Source organism: Epinephelus lanceolatus, chromosome 11 (assembly GCF_041903045.1).
Source record: "Epinephelus lanceolatus isolate andai-2023 chromosome 11, ASM4190304v1, whole genome shotgun sequence".
In the NCBI taxonomy this organism is placed as follows: Eukaryota; Metazoa; Chordata; class Actinopteri; order Perciformes; family Serranidae; genus Epinephelus; species Epinephelus lanceolatus.
This window is the reverse complement of record NC_135744.1, coordinates 370068-391429: the sequence shown is the minus strand read 5'-3', so window position 1 is coordinate 391429 and position 21362 is coordinate 370068. Positions and strand designations below refer to the sequence as shown.

The following is a 21362-nucleotide window of genomic DNA, read 5'->3' as shown; positions in this document are numbered from 1 at the left end:
CCTTTAGAGATGATCTCTTAAAACAGGAGTGGAATGGGGTTTACACAGATGAAGTAAATGCTGCATATGATTCCTTTTTAAACTGTTATTTAGCTCTTTATGATAAACACTGTCCAATAATTTTATGTAAGCATAAAATGTATTATGACAAAAAACCTTGGATAACAAAGAGCCTACAAAATGCACGTAAAAAGAAAAACAAACTCTATAGAGACTTCATAAAAGCTAGAACAGAGACTGCTGAAAAAAATACAAGGTGTACAAAAATAAATTAACCAATATATTGAGACAAGCAAAGAAGAAACATTACAATACAATTCTACAAGAAAATAAAAACAACATTAAGGGTACATGGAATATTCTGAACAGTGTATTCAAATAAACACAAGAAGTTTGTGCTCTAATAAAAAAAAAAAAAAAAAAAGGGATCAGCACTCAGTGAATAATCCTCCTAAGCCCTACGATAAGCTATTATGGCAAGGCTTAACTATACAGACCCGTGAGCAGTGATAACTAACATGTCTTTGGGGTCATTGGGTGGGAACCTCCTTTCACCGGTGTTTCGTCTAGTTAGTCCCACGACACCTCCAGGAGGCTAGACAGTGATCTCTGGCGTTCCAGAGACACTCCCCTAATGCCAGGTCTCACTGCTCTCCACACTAACCGAACAACCTCCTTTACCTTACCTATACTACCACAGAGGAGGTAGACCCAGGGAAGGAAGCCTTGTTAGGCTATCACACTCCCCCGCCGGGTTAGGCTGTACAGTCTACCTCCCCAGGACGAGCCCTCACAACAATGACACCTCCAGGAGGCTGGCCAGTGATCTCAGCCCACACAGCACTGCCAACTTCAACCAAGCCCAGGCTCCGTTTATGCGAGCTCCAGGCAGAAGCAATGCTGATGCTACCTTTACTAGCACATTCACCATACTCTATTTCACACGCTACATAGCATAACTACAATGTAAGCTAAAGTTAAAGGAGATAAATGAACTCACAGGATCAGCAAACACACTCACTTTGCAGCATGGTCTCAAACAAAATGGATTCAAATAGGCCACTCCCACACTTAAATAACCTTCCTCTTCCTGGATTTCCTTCTTACTTACACATGGCTTTCTCAGCCCAAACAGCACTGCCATCTTCAACCAAACCCAGGCTCCATACATGCGAGCTCCAGGCAGAAGCAATGCTGATACTAGCTTTCCTGTCACATTCACCATACTCTATTTCACACACTACATAGCATAACTACAATATAAGCTAAAGTTAAAGGAGTTAACTGGACTTACAGGATCAGCAAACACACTCACCTTGCCGCATGGCCTCAAACAAAATGGATTCCAATAGGCCACTCCCACACTTAAATACTTCCTCTTCCTGGATTTCTCCTGACAGGAAGTGGATCTCTCCACCTGATCTCAAGGAGTTATGTGCCCTGCTTAGTAGTTCCCCCTGCTGGCCCCCAGCTGACATTATTTCTTCTGTAATAGATAAACTGGCTGCATTTAATTGCTTCATCTGACATTTCCCTCACTGTCTTCCTCAAATTCTGTCCCCGCACTCCGAGTTCCCCCAGGAGTGAGACAGTTGATCTTGCAATAAGTAATAAGTAATAAGTAATAAATTTAGAACTACAGATCTACCCAATCATTTCATTAAGGATAATAAGGTGATTAAAAACATGAATGAAGTTGCTAATGAATTTAATTCTTTTTTTGTAAATGTTGGGCCTAAATTGGCAAATGACATTACAAAAAATCATGGTCAAACAGAAAGTGGCTGGAAAAGGGAAAATAAAGTGATGCAGTCAATGTTTCTTGGTGAGGTTAGTGAAAGTCAAATTATTTCTGTGGTAGCTAAAACAAAAAATAAGACATCAACTGATAGTGATGGAATAGATATGGAAGTAGTAAAAATGACCATTGACTGTATTTTAAAACCGTTATGTTTATAATCTTTCATTTAAAACAGGTGTTTTTCCAGATAGGATGAAAACAGCAAAGGTCATTCCACTTTTCAAGGCAGGAGATAAACAAAGCTTTAATAATTATAGACCGGTATCATTACTTCCCCAATTTTCAAAAGTGCTTGAAAAGTTGTTTGTTCAAAAACTAGATAATTTCATTGAAAAAAATAAAATATTAAGTGAGAGTCAATATGGTTTTCAGACAAATCGCTCTACTGCTCTGGCAATAATGGAAATAATAAAAGAAATCACAACAGCAATTGACAGAAGGAATTATACAATAGGGGTATTCATTGACCTAAAGAAGGCATTTGATACAATAGATCATTTCATTTTAATTGCTAAGTTGAATACTTATGGTGTGAGAGGAATCGTTCTTAATTGGTTAACTAGCTATTTATATAATAGAAAACAATTTGCATATTTTGCTGGTAATGCATCTGAATGTTTGAAAATTGAATGTGGGGTCCCACAAGGTTCAGTTTTGGGGCTGAAACTTTTTATTTTGTATATCAATGACATTTGTGAAGTTTCTAAGTTGTTACGGTTCATTTTGTTTGCAGATGACACTAATTTCTTTTGTTCAGGAGATAATTTAAAAACATTATCTGAAAGCATTGAAAGTGAAATGGTGAAACTTAAAATTTGGTTTGATGTAAATAAGTTATCATTAAATGTGATAAAAACTAAGTTCATGGTATTTGCTAAAAGAAGTAAAGACGAAATTTCATTGTCCATTGATGGACTTAATATTGGGAAGGTATCAGAGTTTAAGTTTTTGGGAATCACAGTGGATGAAAATATGGCATGGAAATCCCATGTATCATATGTTAAAAAAAAAACTGTCAAAGAATATTTTTATTTTGAACAAAGTCAAAGATGTTTTAGACTGCAAAACAATGAGAATTGTACTGTTCACTTATACTGCCTTATCTGAGTTATTGTGCAGAAGTGTGGGGTAATACATATATGAGTAATATAAAACCTTTGTTCATATTGCAGAAAAGAGCAATCAGAATTATCCACAAAGTTAAATTTAGAGAACATACCAATAGTATATTTATTAAATCAGGGTTATTGAAGCTTACAGAGATAATAGAACTCCAGACATTACTAATTATGTTCAAAGCCAAAAACAGAGTTTTACCAGAAAACCTACAAAAGCTCTTTGTGTTCACTTCAGAAGATGAAAGTCATAGAAGAAGATTTGATTTTAAGCACAAAGTTGCTCGGACTACTTTAAAACAAATGTGTATTTCGGTTGTTGGTGTAAAAATATGGAATTCCCAACTACAGGATTTGAAAGGTTGTACAGATATTCATCAATTTAAAAAAATGTACAAATGCAAAAAAAATTGTCAATATGCACTTGAAATTTAAAGTGGATGTTAATGATCAATTGATTTGAGCTGGTAAAAGTTTACTTGTATGGGATATTTATTTATTTAATTTATTCCTTTGTATTTGTTTTGATTAATTGTTTTGTTGTTATTATCAAAGTGTTGTTGGTGTTGGCTATTGAAAATCAACTGTATGTGATGTCAGACCATCTTTTCTTTTATTATTAATTGTTCAAGTAGGGGGCAGGCACATAGAAGAATCTTTTTTCTTCTCGCTGCTCCTTTCCAATCATGGATGTGTTGATTTGAAAATGTAGAGTGCATGTGCAAATTCTGTTGTCCACTTTCATGTGAAGAACAAACAAATAAACTAACTAAAACTAACTAAAACCGGGGCTGCAAGTTTTAAAAAATAAGGGTCAAGACCATCCGGCCCTGCAGCCTTTTTCGAGTCAAGAGACAATAAGGCCTGCAATACTTCGGATACCAAAAGCGGCCTTAAGTCAAAAGTAGGTAAGATATTAGCTGGATTAGGGAACACAGCACCGTGACTCAAGTTACAATTGGGGTACCGTTCATCAAAAATATGGCTAGCTTTTTTGAAATGTACATTAAAAGCATTAGACATGTCCTTTTTGTCAGAAACAACGGAATCACTGACCCTCAGTTTTAGAGGAGGGCCAGCAACCCTCTTGTTCTGCAAAGCTTTGACCGTTTTCCAAAACTGGAAAGGGGGAGGGGCGGGGTTTACAGACACACACAGCACAGTGAGCACATGAACAGGAGGGAGGGAGACAGAGAGAGAAAGAGAGCAGGTGCTACAGAGAGCGACAACATGCTGGAAAGGTAAAAAAGTTGGGAAAATGAATACAGCAGGAAAAGCAGTAAAATTTGGAATCATTTCAATTACACTGACTATACAAGGGCAGAGTGTAGAGTCTGCAAGATTAAAATCTCATATCCAAACAACCTGCACAGGCACATGAGAACTGTTCATCCATCAGTGCAATTGGAAGAAAAAAGACAAGTAAGCGAACCTGCCATTAATGAAGGTGTCAGTGTGTCTACTGCAACTGCTGCTGCAGTTTGTCATATTCTGTTGTGTGATTCTGTAAGCTTCTCTATGTTGTTTCGCTGTAAATAGTTACAAGTTTAAGATAATTAAGTGTTTAATAGTAAAAAGCTAAAAGTTTAAAATAGTTAAAAGTTTTTGTACTTTATAATTTTTTTGTAGCACTCTGTAGAGTATATAAAGCCATATAAATAACTAGAACTGCAAGCAGTTATGAACGGGGGCCAAGCCTCCCCGCGCAACTCGGCCCCCATGCCCCATGGAGCCCACAGAAGTCGGCCCCGAAGCACGACGGGCTCAGGGCAAGTGCAGGGACGCAGGCCGATGTCCGAGCCACAGTATTTGCTGTAATGGGAAGTGCACTGGAAGTGTGAAAGGCTGAAATTGTGGTGATTTGGATTTGTTGTAATAAATCACGCCCACTTTGACCAATCATTAGTTAACTTTATGTCCGGTCTCAGGAGTGACCCCACATCACACCCACCAAATTTTGTTCAAATCTTGTACTTGAGACTTGATGTTTGTGGGTTTTTAACGCCCCCTATTAGCCGATTTGCACCAAATGTGGCACAGAGCCTCTGGATGACCTCCAGAACAAGTAAATTAAGTTTGATGTTAAAAGCATTTACTTACAAAATATGAAACAATATGTGTTTTTTAGCTAGCAAAAAAGATTGTTTGGTTATAACTAGTGCATATTGAGTGCCAAAATTTTTTTGATAACTTTTGATCAGACACATCTGGAGATTCTATGTGCAAAGTTTCACACAGATGGCGCTTAAACTGTAGGAGTAGTTCGAAAAAGTAGGTTTTGGATATGTGGTGACTTAGCAAGGGCAAATTGCAGCAGAAGTGGGCGGGGCCTATGTCAGAAAACCCACCTCTATTAAGGAAATACATTGCATTGATGTCCATGAATGTGTTGTTTAAAATGTGGACGTTACAGGCAAAATCGCATTTGCATCTGTTATAGCGACACCTATAGGCCGATTTGCACCAAATTTGGCATAGAGGCTCTTGATGAACTCAGGAACAAGTGACTTAAGTTTGATGTTAAAAGCATTTATTTTGACCAAAATATGAAACAATATGTGTTTTTCAGCTTGCAAAAAAATAGTTTGATTATAACTAGCACATTTTTTGGAGAGCCAACATTCTTTTGATAACTTTTGATCAGACACATCTGGAGATTCTATGTGCAAAGTTTCATGCAGGTGGTGCTTAAACTGTGGGAGGAGTTCGAAAAAGTAGGTTTTGGACATGTGACGAATTAGCAAAGAGAATGTGTACCAGAAGTGGGCGGGGCCTGTGTCAGAAAACCCAGCTCTATTCAGGGAACACATGGATATAATGTTTATGAATGTGTCATTTAAAATGTGGAAGTTACACGCAAAAACGCGTTTGCAACCGTTATAGCACCACCTAGTGGAGCATATGCACAATTTCTGGTATGGAAGATCTGTGTCCTATTCTATATGTACCCTATAAATTTCACAGCCCTCAGCATAATAGTTCAGCTGTAGTAAATGTTTGTTGTTTATCCTATAATAAGCCACGCCCACATTGACCAGTCATGACCACCTTCAATATATGGCCTCAGGAATGGCCCTACATCATACTGACCGAATTTCATAGAAATGGGTGTAGCTGTTTAAGTGATATAAACTTCCCATATTTGTAGCGCCTCCTAGTGGCCAACGTTCGCCAAATTTGGCTCATACCTTCACAGAGTCATGCCAACTAAGGATCTGAGATTTGGTGTTGATAGCATTACGTTTGACTGAGATATGCAACAGTTTACATTTTTATAGCTAGCTACTAGGCATGTAACGATATGTCGAATTTCGCGGTATCGCAATAAAATAAATTCTCAATACCTTCGTGGAAATGCCACGATAGTTATATAGCTGCGTTCTCCTACAGAGCCGGTAATATGACTGTGACTACATTCCCTATAATCCTTTGCATGCAATTGTGCGCGCAGGTGAGAGCAGACTCGTGCAGCTCAGCCTCTCAGCCTCCGACTCTGACCCGTGCGTGACCGGAGGAAACAGCGAATAAAAGGAGATTAATTGTTCTTCTCTGTGGATTTTCTCCATGACTGTTAGTCATAGCAAGAAGCCACACATATCACATTAAACAGCGGAATCGTGGCTTACACTAAAATAATGTATAACAGAGCTTTCATACAGCTTTGCACACACATTACTTTTGGATGGATTACTCGCGAATGCAGGGTTGCACAGAAATGCCACGCATATCACATGAAAGCGCAGGACCAGAGCTTTCCTCTCCTCATCTCCTGTTCTGAGAAAGTGTTAGGGTCTCCTTGATGTCAAGATTGTCAACCTGGCGTGAACAAACTGAGTGAATGTGTGTTTTTGAGTTGTTCTATGACTTCCAGGGAAATGGCTGGGCTTTATTTATTTTGGTTTTCTTTACCACACATCTCTACCCACCTCTCTCTCTCTCTCTGTGTCTCTCTGTGTATCTGTGAGTGAGGGATTGCGTGAGTATACATTATTTCTAATTTGTTAATTTTGTTGTTGTTGCAGGGTCTGATTGTTCTAAGTTCTGTATATTTGATGAATATTAAGACTGCTCTATCCTCATAATTTGATGTCATTCAGATGACTTTCTAGTAATAGTACTATACTACTTTTGTTCAGAGTAGGTTAAAAAATACTGAATGTTTCCATTTTCATATTCTGTCACTATAGTTTTAATTGACATGACTTTGTTATGACACTAATGTCTGCCTGCCTAGCAGTAATGGGGGGAAATGAAAGCACATGTTCAACTGTGTGTTGATTTGTTTATGATACGCTTCCAAGTTAAAAATAACATGCTGTACAGTGTACATGCACTATTTTTGAATAAAATAGCTATTTTTAACAATAAATTTTCTCTTTTTTTCCCCTTGTGTATATATATCGTGATATATATCGTATCGTGGACTCTTTATCGTGATAATATCGTATCGCGAGTTTCTGGTATCGTTACATCCCTACTAGCTACACAAATTTGTTAATTAATAATTTGCGGAATTTTTGACAGAACAAAATTATTTTGATAACTTTAGATCAGGTCCAGGTGAAGAGTGTACGTGCCAAGTTTCATGCAGATCGGACAAAATCCCAAGGAGGAGTTCAAAAAAGTAGGTTTTCCAGTTTTCGCGATTTTGCGGGGGAAAAAATTATAGGCGGAAGTGGGCGTGGCCATTGCAAAGTGATTCAGCTCTATTCAGGGAATCTGGGGATATAACGTTTTTGAATGTACGACATACGGTGTGGGAGTTATAGGCCAAAACGTGTTGGCCTTGGTTATAGCGCCCCCTGCAGGCGGACATATGTAGTTTTTTGTGTCCGAGGTACATGCAGGGGTCTGGACCAACCCTCCAAATTGCACCACCCTCCCTTGCACGGTTTAGCCTGCAGCACCACTTTTATCAACGGAAGAATAAAAATAGAAAACTATAAAAATCTTTACAAATACAATAGGGTTCCTAGCACCGCTGGTCCTAGGAAACGCGTCTGCGTTTTTAGTGAGCCGAGCCAAAAGAACCGGCTCTCTAAAAAGAGCCATAATTCCCATCACTATGTCAGACCTGTGAGTACAACTTCATGGTCATAAAATATATGGACCCTTCTCGGTAATATCCCACAGATTTTACTGTCTTGGTTTACATTTGCATGTAATGAAATTAAATCCTGTCAAAGACACATTAGCTGAAATGATCATTTATAGAGAGGGGGAAAGGGATATTTCAAATACATTACTTATCAGCTGTCAAGGTTCTGAAATTTTCTCTCTTTTTTTGGTCATTTTGACGAAGTAAACAGGAAGTACACACAAATGCCCCAAGTAAGGGGGAAAAAATATAAATGTTTTTGTGTGTTTTTGTGAGGTTGAGAGGTGTCTGCATTTGCATTTTCACATGTATGCCTCTTTGTAGGGGGGTGAAGAAATGTAAATTATCTTCTTTGTGTATATGATAAGTTGTGGGTACAGAGGTGTCTACCTTTGTACCTTCTACCTTGTGTACTTGCACCTTAGGCAGGGGGTTGTAAGATGTCAACAACTTGTTCCTGGGAGTTGGTAAACTAGTTTGTAAAGGAGGGTCAAATTCCAAGTTGTGGGGTTGTGGGCTCCTCAATCTTGTTTATACAATTTCCTACACGTTTTAGGTAAATGGGTGGTCCTCACAGCTTATTATATGGCACAACATTTGTTTTTTAGCTTTCCCTCTTTTACTCATATCAAATGACAATTTGATATGATGGTGTTACACACTGCAATAGACATTTGTGAGGTATAGATGATAGAAAATGTGATATATAAATTGCAGATGATGTCAATGTAACTAGTAATTCATTTCATTTTTCAGTGATGATGACTTTCCTGAGCTTGGTGTCCTTGACTTGGCTGTCTCCAGTCCCATGGAGACAGCAGAACAACAGTTAGATCCAAGGTATGTCAATATTGAAAGCTAAATTGTTTTAGAAATAACTGTGCTAAAATTTTATAACATGCATCTTCACTTGTCATGTCACTTCAATGACATGACCTTGTATACACTTTATTGAAATCGTTAATTTAGTCTGCCAACCCATGATCCATCAGTGGACAATGATGAAAACGAATTCAATTACATCTGAAACTCCATGTAAGTTGCTATGTAATCTGCAGAGATTTTTGGGATTGTTTGTAGTGGCTGCATAACATTGTACAGTCAGTTTCTTATATTTCAAATGTATTCTTGCTTTTTCAGAATTGAATGGGACAGTGATGATGAAACCTGGACTCCAGAGGACACTGAGTCAGACTTGTCATCATCAGAGGAAGATGAAACCAGAGAATTTGCCAAACTTTCCCGAGGCGATTAAAGTTTTGGTAGTTGATGATGTGGTTGGGAAACCTGCAATCATAATCTACCATGACAGTCTGAAACAGCTTGCAGAAAATCTGCATCTGCCTGTCAAGGAGTGTCCTTTCAGGGAAATACTCACAAAGGTTGAATGCAAGGCACCTGAACCATTTGAAGTAAGAATCACTTCCAGAGGAACGGCAGCTGTGATGGAATGGGTCAGTTAGTTTGTATTTTAAATTTTACTTACATATTATGTGATTATAAAATAAACTGCACATGTTAATAACTACTTTAAAAATCAATATAATTGTTTGTAAGACAGGATGCTGGCAGGAGACTTTACGCTTTCAATGAACATCCTTCTCTCTGGAAATAACTATAGGAAGATCTCACTTTTGTTTAACTTCATGAAGATGGGGATGGTAAACAAGTCAACCTTCTTTCGAATCCAGGATGCATATTGTGTTGACACAGTCAAGGAGTTCTGGGAGGAGAAGAGGGCTGCCATCATTGCAGGGTGTCAATCAAAGGGACCAGTTTTTGCCTTGGGTGAGTTTCTCAAACACATACATTTACACAAGTGCACACATTAACATTTAACCCCTCCCCCCTTGTTGGTGGAGCACTGGGACAACATGCTGAGTAAGGGGACTCTGAGTTTGGTTTTGATAAAGGTGTCAGAACAGGCCCTGGCAAGTCACATTGTCTGTCAAAGTCACGAAACAATTCTGTCAGCTAGATGACCAGGTTTTGGTTATTCAGTGTCATACAAACTTACATTGGAATGTTATATATTAGAGTAGTCCCAGAATTTTAATTGCAATCGGTATCCATTAAAAATTATGTATTTTGCAAAAATGCATCTCTGTCTATGTACATGTCTTTGTTTATGTCTTTTCTTCCATTCTTCACATGCTTTCCTTCTAGGAGATGCAAGAATGGACAGTCCAGGATTCAGTGCACAGTACTGCACATACACAACAATGGACAATGAGACCAAACAGATTCTCTGCATGAACAACATTGACAAGCGACAGACCATGCGGAATTCTGTGGCCATGGAGAAGGAAGCCTTCATACAAACATCTGAAACCCTTCGCCAGGAAGTCAACATTGAAGAGTTCTGCACTGATGCCCATAGTCAGATATCAGCACTCTTCAGTAAATAGAGTCATTGAAAATAAGTTTGTGGTTTTGTTTCATCACTGTCTTTATCAGTATATAAATTTGAGTCCACATTCTACTGTAATGTACTTCCAAAAGTTGCAGGCATTTTATTTTTCTTGTTTATGTTATAAAATTGTCCTAGAAATGTTATGTGTTTACATTTACATGTTTATGTGTTCATACTCCCCAAAAAAATCCAAGTGTCGTTATATTGTGATGTGCATTGACAAAACCAGTAGTTATCATTGGTATTTTTTGGACCTTACAGACACAGGGAAATACAAAGACAGTGGCGTCAGACACACTTGAGATATGTGGCACGGTTCAAAATCCCTGGCCAAAAAACTTCACACAGTAAGTTCAAATCATTCCATTTACTTATAGTTGCATGGTTTGAGAAGAGAAACTCATCTCAAACACCTACTTGACATCACATGTCTTCCTGTAAATGTAAGGCAGGGCAGCAAAGGGGATGCTCTGAACTCCTGGACTGGACCAAAGACATTTGCAACCACTTCTGGCAACTGTTGCAAGACTGCAGAGAACTACAATGAATTCTTTGTAAGTGATTTTTTTTTACTAAATATTTAGACTTGTTAAATGAATTTTTTATGTATGCAAGTTATGATCTCTGAATCATCTTGTCAGTCATGATGTTTTTTTTTTTTTCAATTTTACGCAGGATTTGTGGTCAGGTGTCCTACACCATGTTAACGGAGAGCATGAATGGGCTCTTGGAGCCTGTCAACACGGCTCGTTGCCAGAGGAACGTGATAAAAACGTGGATTAAAAAAAGGTTCCGAGGCACACCAGCGACTGATGGGAGTAGTTCTGGATGCATGCTGGCTTAAAAATGTTCACAAATATCTGCATTTCAGATACAGTGACTGATTTTGTAAAAATGTTTTCATACTGAATATATATATATATATTCTCAATACAGTAATGTCTGATAGGCAAACATTGTTTGTTGATATATAATCAATTGGTATATTTTTTTCCACTATGCTTTCAGGTCAACAGCAGAGCTGGAGTCATTTCACAATCACATTCTCATGTATGTAAGCAAGCGCTCCAGCTTCACCCCACCGGTCTATTCTGCTAGAACCATGCTGGCTGGCCTTGATTATAACTGCCATGTCAACAGAGCAGTGAAGAGACGTCCAAATGGCTCTATTCAGTATGTGTCTACAACAATCTGATTGATCTGATTATGTCTTTAAAATCTTAGGTCCTGAGTAAAAAAAAAAAAAAAAAAAAAAAAGATATTACATCAAGTACAGTAAACATAATTGAATACAATTTCGAAATTTATTTAGAAATTTTAATAGTAGATATACAAAGTACCTGTGCCTTATGAATTCAATATCAAAAGAAAGCTTACAATTTTATCTTTTGGCAGGTATGGAAAAGTCTTTAATAAGAAATATTGGAAGTGGAGCCTCTACACTATGAAGGTGGAAAAAGACTACCGATACATAAAAGACCTGCAAACTGCCATCATTGAAAAACGGTTCACAGGAACCAGTGCTGTGCCATGAACTGCTATGAAGAGGCCCGACGATCCTCGTCAGTATTAGGGCTGTCAACAAATATTCTAAATTCGAATTTAAATTCGAATTTTTTAAAAAAAAATGGGCCTTCGAATGTGAAAATTGATATTCGATTGTGGAGGAAAAAAAAAACACCACCGCAGCTGTCCTCTTTGCGAGTGGGCGTTGGCCTGGGCCGCTGCACTGAATACACTGCATAAGGCCACACCACCTGCGGAGGTGCTGCGATTCGCAGCGCACCGAAATTCTCGCACGAGCCGGAGCACTTCCGTTCACATCAGACGTGCATTTCTTCATGCTGGTCGACAAGTGGTTCTGCTCCCAGCTGTTGTCTGCTTCACCCGACTTGACACATTCACTCACGGCTCGCACAGAAAATAGACCAGAGCCGGCCACGGAGCTGCGCGGCGCGGCGCAGCCGGTGTGGATGACACAATCGGTTAACAGGGGCGCCGAAAGGAAACTGGCTTCGCTTCTCGGCTCTTCGCAGCGGTTCCGCGAGCGGTGTGGCCTGACAGATCAGAGAGGGGGGGCGAGCAAGAGGTCCGCAGGTCGTTTCTAACGTAATGTTATAGATAATTGTTTTATGTGTTTTAATGTGTTTATTAAATAAATTTAAATACAAAACAGTGAGATAAACCAAGCACAAACAAATAACACTAACAAAAATAAAATAAAATAAAATATGCAAGAAAAAAAAAAAAGCTGCTCAAATACTTTAACAACACTGATGTGGTCACTGAACACAGGTTTTTGTCCTTAGAATCTAGATGGGATGAAACCCACATAGTTGCCATTGGGATCAGGAAATGTGTCTCTGATCCTCCACACACAGCAGCTGGGGATAACAATTCGCCGCCCACCTCCAAGTGACCCATACTGTAGGACCACTCATTGTCTGTATGCTGCATATCTGAATTGTCTGTTACTCTCCCCCAGGTTATTCTGATCCTCTACAGCCCTGAGATCATTCCAGATTCTCCTGGCTATGTGCAAGTGACCCCCCCATCAGTACATAAATGTCCGTGTGTGGTATGATGGACAGGCATTCATCAGGTTGGTGGCCATAGCACTTTCTCTCCAGGTCTGTCGGCATTTCGCAGCACCTCCCACACACACACCATGAGGGTCCAGCAGTGGATCCTGGGACGGGTGGAGCACCTGATGTGACTGATCTCAGGTCAAAAATGTAGGACGGGTCATTCTGCAACACAGCCTTGATCATCTGATGAGATGCGCTGAGGTCCATGCTCCCAATCAAGGCCTGCAATGCAGTGCAGATTGTCATTGTTACAGAGTTATCATGTAATTTTGTGGGTGTTGTGAATCTTTGGGACAAAGTCAAATTTGACTATTGTCCCAAAGATTTATTTAGAAAGTTTATGACTAAACTTGACCATTATTATAAAATATATTGTTTTATCCTTTATAATATTTGAAAAGTAAATTTAAAAATTACAAAACAGTTCAAACTACACTATCACCACTGCACTCTTGTCTTCTGATGCAGTGTCCCAATGATATCAAGTCAAAACACAGAAAAAGAGGATCGTAGTCAGAGGCTCAATGTTAAAAAAAAAAAGATTTCTTTACTCCATTTCTGCAGAAATTATATGTTTTGAAAATTACAAAAGCATATACAGCACAAAGGTGTCTTGCTTATATGCTAGACTTTTTTTATTTCTATGTAGTACTTTTACATTGCATTTGTACTGTGCTGCTTTCTATCAGTCATCTGCCTCTTAGTCACAATACACATCCTGTGTTTTGCTGCTGAGGTAAGGCACAATAGTTGGAGCACATATTAAACGCACTCAAAAAACATCTTTTGTAACAGAAACACACACTTCTATATAAATGTGTGTGTGTCTGAGTTTGAAGTTTATATCAGAACAAAAAAATAAAAGTAATAATATACATACATCCTCATAAGCAATCTGCTCTGCCTGGAGAGCCTGTATCCGCTGCAGTTCCTCCAGTTCCAGCTATAGTTCCGACAGTAAACCGCGGCCGGATCCCCGTCCTCCATCTCTTCCTCCTCTCCCACCTTAGCCCCATCGTCCGTGGCCTCGAGCACGACCTCAGCCCGTGGACGTGCTCGGAGCCGGGGACCCAGACGTGCTGTCATGTGAACTCTAAAAATTAAAAAAAAAAAACGGTTCATATATATCGAGTCATTCACAAAAACAACATTTATCTAACAAGTGATAGACATCATTGTTATTGTTAGCTTTTCCTTGTTATCCCGGCGGTACCAGAGCTAACGTTAGTTGTTTACTCATAGCATTACATTGTTATGATATGACACTTGTAACTTTACCTATATAACGTGCTAAAATGCTAGCTTGGCAATGTTAGTTGGGGACATTGAAGTGAATGATAAGAGCCACATTTGTTTCAACATGCACTGTAATAACTTTGTCATAGTTACCTGTGAGTCCGACATTGTTGAAATTTGTAGCTAAATGATAAAGTTGCTCTTGGTCAGTCCTCTCTCTCCTCTCAAAACTCATCTTGTGCTGGCTCCTTCTCCCACCTGAGGAGGTGTGTTGGTAGGCGGTGGAAAGGGGAGGGTGAAACAGCTCAGAGGGGAGGGGGCATAACGTCAGACAGAGCACAGGAGGGAGGGGGAAGAGTGTGGAGGAGATGCAGCTTTCAAATCTCTCCAACATTGTAGACTCCAGCTTCAATTATATGTGCTTTTGCTTTCAAACTGATGCTAAATTAAGTGGAGATCGTTAATTTGTCTTTAGCACATAGAATAGATATAAATTTAGGTATGATGCAAATTAGCGACAACGGGCATAAATGGAAGAAAATAGTACAAAAATAAGAAACTGAACACATTTTCCCATCTCAGGTATGAAGGTTTTATTGATACCACACAATTATTTTCAATGTCCTGATTATAACACCAACTTTTACAATCCAATGTGAAACAGAGCTCAAGATTTTCACTTTGAACACTGGTGCTAGGAAGTGCATCACAATTTCCATTGGAGTCTTCATCACTGCTGCTACTGTTGTCAATACTCTCACTACTGCTGCTTTCATCACCTGGTGTAGAAAAAAGAAATCACTATAGAAAAATGCAGTCATTTTTATCTACATTATATACACATCTTGTACACATGGTTGCATTCACAAACATGACCAGATGTAAACGACAAAAAGCTGAAACTCTACACGAAATTATAGCATTATTACTGCTGATTTTTTTATAAGATTATTTATTTGGCCTTTTGCTTTAGGACAGCATGAAGTGGGGAAATAGAGAATGGGGGAATGACATGACCCACAGGCTGGGGTCGCGCCCACGACCGCTGCATTGAGGTGGCCTCTGTGCATGGGGCCTGTGCATGCTACGTACAGATTCCTACACCAGGTGATGAAAACGGCAGTAATACGGGCGTAAGTAGTTTAGTGGATACTGCCGACGCCCCTATTACTGCCGTTTTCATCACCTGGTGTAGGAGTGTAGTCTTCATCGCTATCCACACTGTCACTGAGACAGCTGTCATCAGTTTCGACTGGTGGAACCCTGGTTTGAAGTCCACCTGGTCGCTTCAAATAGAACATTGATGCATTTAGGCGGTGGGCCGAAGCCGCGATTCCTTATTTAAACGATCCCTATCGGGGGAGGACCCAGATTTTTGTTGACAACTTCTTAAGTTTTCAATAAATCAACAGAAAATTGTTGCCACCGGTACTTCTTGCACATTTTTGTAAATCGGTAACTTTATCACGTTACCTTTTTTCCGGCAAACAGAGCAGACAGCTACATCCAGGGTCCGACAGGCATGACGTGATTGTAGTTATCTTCCAATGGGATGCTTGGAAAAAAGAAAAAAAACCCTTGGAAAAATGGCGCTGCATGTAGAGCCACCGAGAGCCACACATACATAGCTTAATAAGTCTCTTTTATGTCTTCAATACATAACGTGGTCTTTACACGTTACGGACTTTTTTTAAACAGTCTGTGTAGGTACCATGTATATTTTCTCTGTGAGCTTTATACAAAATAAACATATCTGATTTCACAAATTTGAGGTCTGTTATCTTGCTTGGGAACTTCACCTGTCATTTATCTGTCAAAATGATGAAACGTCATAAAAACGACCCTCCTCCCGCCACTAGATTAATCTTTGTTGTTATTTTTTTATTTGTTTGCTAGCATTACATTAGCATAAGAAATGGAGTGCTGTATGCATATAATTCAGAAAGATGGACCAGTCACTCCTTTTACAGACACAGGATGGCAAAAATGTATTAAATCAGTGTTTGAGTGGAAAGATTTAGGGACTGAAGAGCGTCTTATAGCTGAAGAGGTAGTGCAGTGAGATTTAACTTTCACAGCCAGGAACCTGCTGAATATGCTATACGGTACCTGTCAAAAAAGAAAAGTGAGAACACAGAAAGTGTGTGTGATGACTCCTGCAGGAGGGGAAAAAATGATGTAGTTTTCTATATAATGTATATGTTATGTTTTGTTTCTTTGTTACAAACTCTCTAATGCTACACATGTGATTTACAATCAATTCAATCACTTTCCAAAAACCTTACTTTTTTTCGTTTAGCTGTTAGCTCTCTTCTGCTGTTTCCATGGACGTTATGTGAGGAAACAATGATTAAATTACAACATTGTTTACACATCATCATAGCGTGTTTGCTTGGTTTATGAGACTCAGTGATGTTGGTCAGCAGATACTCTAATAAACGTGTAACAATCCCGGGTAATTTCTATCACAAGGACTTAAGAGACCTAACATAACCCAATGAGAAATAATATGCAAGCCACTTCAACTTCACTTTACCCGTAAAGTGCATGAAGCTGCTAGCGAGCGCTTTTTGCTAAAGCTAACGCTAACGTTACTTTTACACTTGCAAAACGTCACCATACGTTTGAACTCAATACTGTACAAAACACAAGTTGCAAGTCATGCGTTTGAACTCAATACTGTACAAGACAATCAAGTTGCAAACATGTTTTTAATAATATAATAACGTTACTTACTTGTCTCCGTCGTGTCCATCTGCCGATTCCTCCGTTGAACAGCTGTGCTCAGTGTAGCTAAATCCGATGGCCCTCCCTCGAAATCTTAGCGTTCTATTGGTCAGACTGTTATAGTAGACTGCAGCGTTTGTCTGAATATTAAACAAACTTTAAATTATAATTGTGGAAAAATGTGCTAGAATATCGAGTGGCAACAACCCGGATCTGATGAAGAATAAAATAATCTTAACAATTTTACAAATCCAGGTTGTCCCTGCACGGGGATCATTACTTTGTAAAACTAATGCAGATACGCGGCTTCGGTCCACCACCTAATTCATTTTGTTGCGTGTTATGAAAAAGCACAGAAATTGCATTTATATTCCAGCATGCTATTTTATAAAGAAATTAACTAGAATGGCATTTCCCCAAGAAAATGCATGTCAGTGCTGAAATCCATCTAAATATATTATTTTTTACCCTATATGCTGCCATTATGGCCGAATGTAGCCGTTATGGATGAATGTAGCAAATTTGCGACAAATAGAAATCTTCAAATAATGTAAAAATTATTAGTCACATGAAGTCTATTCCAATATGTCAGCTGTAGAAGCAAACAATAAGCTGGTACGTATTTTTATCTTAGCACAACTTAGCTCATATTGGACAATTTCTGCAAATTTGCAGCCTCCACACGCAGCGATTGTTAGCCAAAGCGTTAGCTTCCATGACCCGGGTGAAGTTCTCACTCAGGCCGGTCCTACATGAAACCAGTGTTTGCAAAAGGCTCCTAGGTACCTATTGAATATGCACAAACTGGCATTAGGGGAATACATGCGCTATCTGGGCTGCAGTCTGAATGGAAGCAGTATGATGCGAATTTGCGACAATCGTGGTCATTCCAAAAGTCGTAAAGAAAGCAAGGGACGAACATCAAGCCCTGGAGGGTGGGAGTCAATGAACCCGCGCAGGGTTTTGAGGGACAATATAACAAAATCTGAACATGAAATCAATAAATAATGCCCTCGAACTAATATACCACTCTCTTGAATAAAGACAGGAAAAAAGCTCCATACAAATCAGAGGCCTTCTATCAGCCAGGTTGGCCTATTGTCTCACTGAGGATTTTTACCATGGTGCTGTTGACACAGAGCTATTGTCATCATTACGCCCAGTCAGGTATGAGACACTTCACCTCTCTATTGCCACATGTTTTCAAGCTTCTTTACAGAGTCAACCGAAAATGACTCCACATAAATGATGTCTGGTACAGTGCGTATTCAATGAAAGAATGCATTTATGAAGTTTATTTGTTTGTCCTACCATATTACCTATCCTTTTCAGCAGGTATAAACTGAACTGAAAAGAATGAAGGCGATTTGATCCCTGATGTAGATACAGGTACAGTACAGGTTTCTGTAAGACATCAGGATTAATTCCACAATAATAGCTGTTTTGGATGGAGTGAAGCTGTGCAGAGAACAAAGGCACTGCTCACTGCAACACAAAATATCATAAAAAAGATCCAAGGAAATCTGCTATTGTAAAATAACATACTAATTATTAGGGATGGGTCACGATTTTCGAATTTCGAATAGTCGTTTTATTTTTGAAAAAATGATTATTATTGATTATTCGAAAAATTGTCGAATAGTTGCCACGATTTTTGAATAGTGTTTTTGCTTGTGCTGCCCATCCCTACTAAGTATTCCTGGATCCAGGACTTCCAATAACACATGACAGAAATGATAAATCTGCTAAAAAAATATGTGCAGCATAAACTACAGTGCCTTTGCAGGAATGTCTTCTATTTTCAGTAAAACCACTCTGTGCAACCACAATAGAAATCATTAGACACAAAAGCTTTTGACCTCAATGAATTTTTTCTGTTGCTTCTTTTAGCTTCTGTTACGAATTGTGTACAGCATAGTCCCCTTTAAATCAGTTATTGTTACTTTTACAGCCAGCACCTTACAACTGTGTAAAGAGGAAAGCTCTCCCCAGGTTCACCTTTACTCAGCCTCCTACAAAGCTCAGCTTGCCCGTCATTTAGCTGGCTTAGACCACCCTCTCATGACCCTGCCATTTACCTGCGATGACTCTACTTCCCTTCTCACCTCCTTGCCAGCTTCCAGAAGTAACTGTTACTAGTTTCTGTCAGCACTCCTTCAAGGCTGCAGGCACCTCGATGTGTCAAAGTTGTTAGTGGAGTTAGATTTATTGGCATTTTGAATGATAATACCATAATCCACTAAGTGTCAACCAACTGCTCAGAGCATATATGTCTATTATTAGCCTTTTGTCACTGTTGTCTCTTTCCAGAACTCCATGTTTCACTCTTTCATGAAATTTATATATGCATGCATAAATAGTATCCTCAGTCTTTCCAAAAACAGAGTTTCCATAAGTGCTATGCACTCATTTCCCGCACACAGAGAGGAGTATGGTCCATGTACCATTCGTTCATTTGAATTTCAATTATGTAACATGGAGCTCATTAAGAAAAAATATTACAGTAAAATGAATAAAACTCAGGATTATGATACCCTTTGACATCTCCTGTCATACTGGAGTATTAGTTTTTAGACCTTTTAATACAGAGCAAACAAGACCAAGGCAAATAGGCAGAAATAGCAAAACTGAAAAGCAGTTTACCATGAGTAAGGACGATAAGAAAAATATGCTACAGTTAAAATGCTCAAAATTTAGGACAATTGCACTCTACTGATCATTCTCATTCCATCTTTCCCGTATTTGTTCAATTTTTCAGTTCATGAATTAGCTTGAACATGACTGAATACCGCCATCTACAGGCATTATGCGTCATTTAAGGTGGACAAAGAAATTCCAATCAGAAGCTGTGAATCGGATCACTGTAGATCTACCAGAGCCTTCAAGAGCAATGTCGATGTTACAGAGTCAAAGTTATGTTTTACGTCGCGGCAACAAGCACATAATCCTTGGGACTCCAAGGCAGCCATAATAAACAACAGCCTACTATCAGTATCAGACAGTAAATTACATGCTAGACTGAATAACTTCCGGGGCACAGAAATGAGAGAGATTAAATATCAAAATAAAAAAGGGATCGAGACTGTTTTTTAAATGTTCTATTTTTGACCTGCGCACTAAATGAAATATTTGAAAAAGAAGTCAAAATCATTTTTTTGTTGGACAGTGAAAAACAAATAATGAAATAACAAATCGTTTTCCCATTTTATTGTTTTAAAAATTCACATTGTGATACTTGCAATATTTCACTTTCACATTGACATACTGACCTTTAAAGGATAAAAGGATTAGTTTATACTTTCAGTAATAGCTTAATTGACCTCAGCAGTTCAGTGTTTACTACACCAGAAAAATAAGCTGATTACCCAGAAGTTAGATGCACGATGGGAAATGGAGTCAGACCAAAATAAGATAATCTATCGTGTGTTAATGTAACGTGTGTGTGTGTGTGTACTTCTAAACATTGCTTTCCTGTGTCTTTACCACTCCGTTGTACAGCAGGTGGCAGTAAAGCTACTCAGCAAGCACTATCACTTATTTCACAATTGCTATCATCCATCATGCAGGAAAACACAATTGGCACCAATAATCTGTTTTGTCCTTGAATCTTTCACATCGAAGCCTGTGCTAATATTCGCCTATATAGGCATGTATAGGAAAGACGGTCTTCACAAGACTTGACTGAAATAATGATATAATGCATCCACATATAAAAACACCCGGTAAGGACAGCTAACACCTCAATTCCACAAAGTGGTCTCAAACAGAACACAGTGCCAAGTGACAGTTCCTCAGATTAAAAGAGGACAATCCGATAAAGTGCGCACCAACACGTAGCCTACCTTAACCTTCTCGGCAGACAGTGTTGAGACCGGCGGACGCTCTCGGTTAATCAGTTATTCCCATGGAAAAATGTCTTCCCTTCACAGACTTCACGGATTCATACAAATCTTTTAAGTCACATTCAGCGGCCGTGTGAGACACAGCAACGGCACACATTCATCTCTGAACGCAACAGATGATGTAACGTTTTAAACAATGAATTTGACTTTTTAGTAACTCATAGGGTAGTTTCTCCTTGGATAAAGACGCACTTCAATGTCCATAGATGAGTTAAAACTACATGTAATCCGTCAGACGCGGTGTGGGTGGAGCTGTGGGGCACACTGCAAATAATACTCCATCTAAGCAGTTTTTACACAAAGCACAGACTCGTTAGGGTCGGTACTTTTTATAGTGTGCAATGTATGACATCTTTGACACAGGTAAATCGACCTGTGCAGCAATACTGCAGTGTAATTCTGGTGGACATGGGATGTGATAAATGTGTTTGTAGGTTTTCTGTAATGAATTAGAGTTTTTTTTAGCATCACTTGAAATAAGT

General features: G+C 38.9%; 1 protein-coding gene and 1 long non-coding RNA gene across 6 annotated transcripts in view; both read right to left on the bottom strand.

Annotated features, from left to right (window-relative positions):
* The window catches only part of gdpd5a (glycerophosphodiester phosphodiesterase domain containing 5a), a 160301-nt gene extending 139196 nt beyond the window's left edge, over nt 1-21105 (bottom strand). For all 4 annotated transcript variants that reach the window (XM_033640081.2, XM_033640096.2, XM_033640088.2 and 1 more), the window contains exon 1: nt 20821-21105. The gene's annotated coding sequence lies outside the window, so the exon portion shown is untranslated. The remainder of the gene's footprint in view (nt 1-20820) is intronic.
* LOC144464597 (uncharacterized) lies at nt 11784-17290 on the bottom strand. 2 transcript variants are annotated; one of them, XR_013492278.1, is made up of 4 exons: nt 15725-17290; nt 14405-15030; nt 13896-14108; nt 11784-13237 (listed from the first exon to the last, which is right to left on the bottom strand). It is a non-coding gene; the product is annotated as an uncharacterized LOC144464597 (long non-coding RNA). The 2 variants fall into 2 exon arrangements; XR_013492277.1 differs by lacking the exon at nt 15725-17290 and having other exon boundaries at nt 14405-15712.
* Nucleotides 21106-21362: the final 257 nt, after the last annotated feature.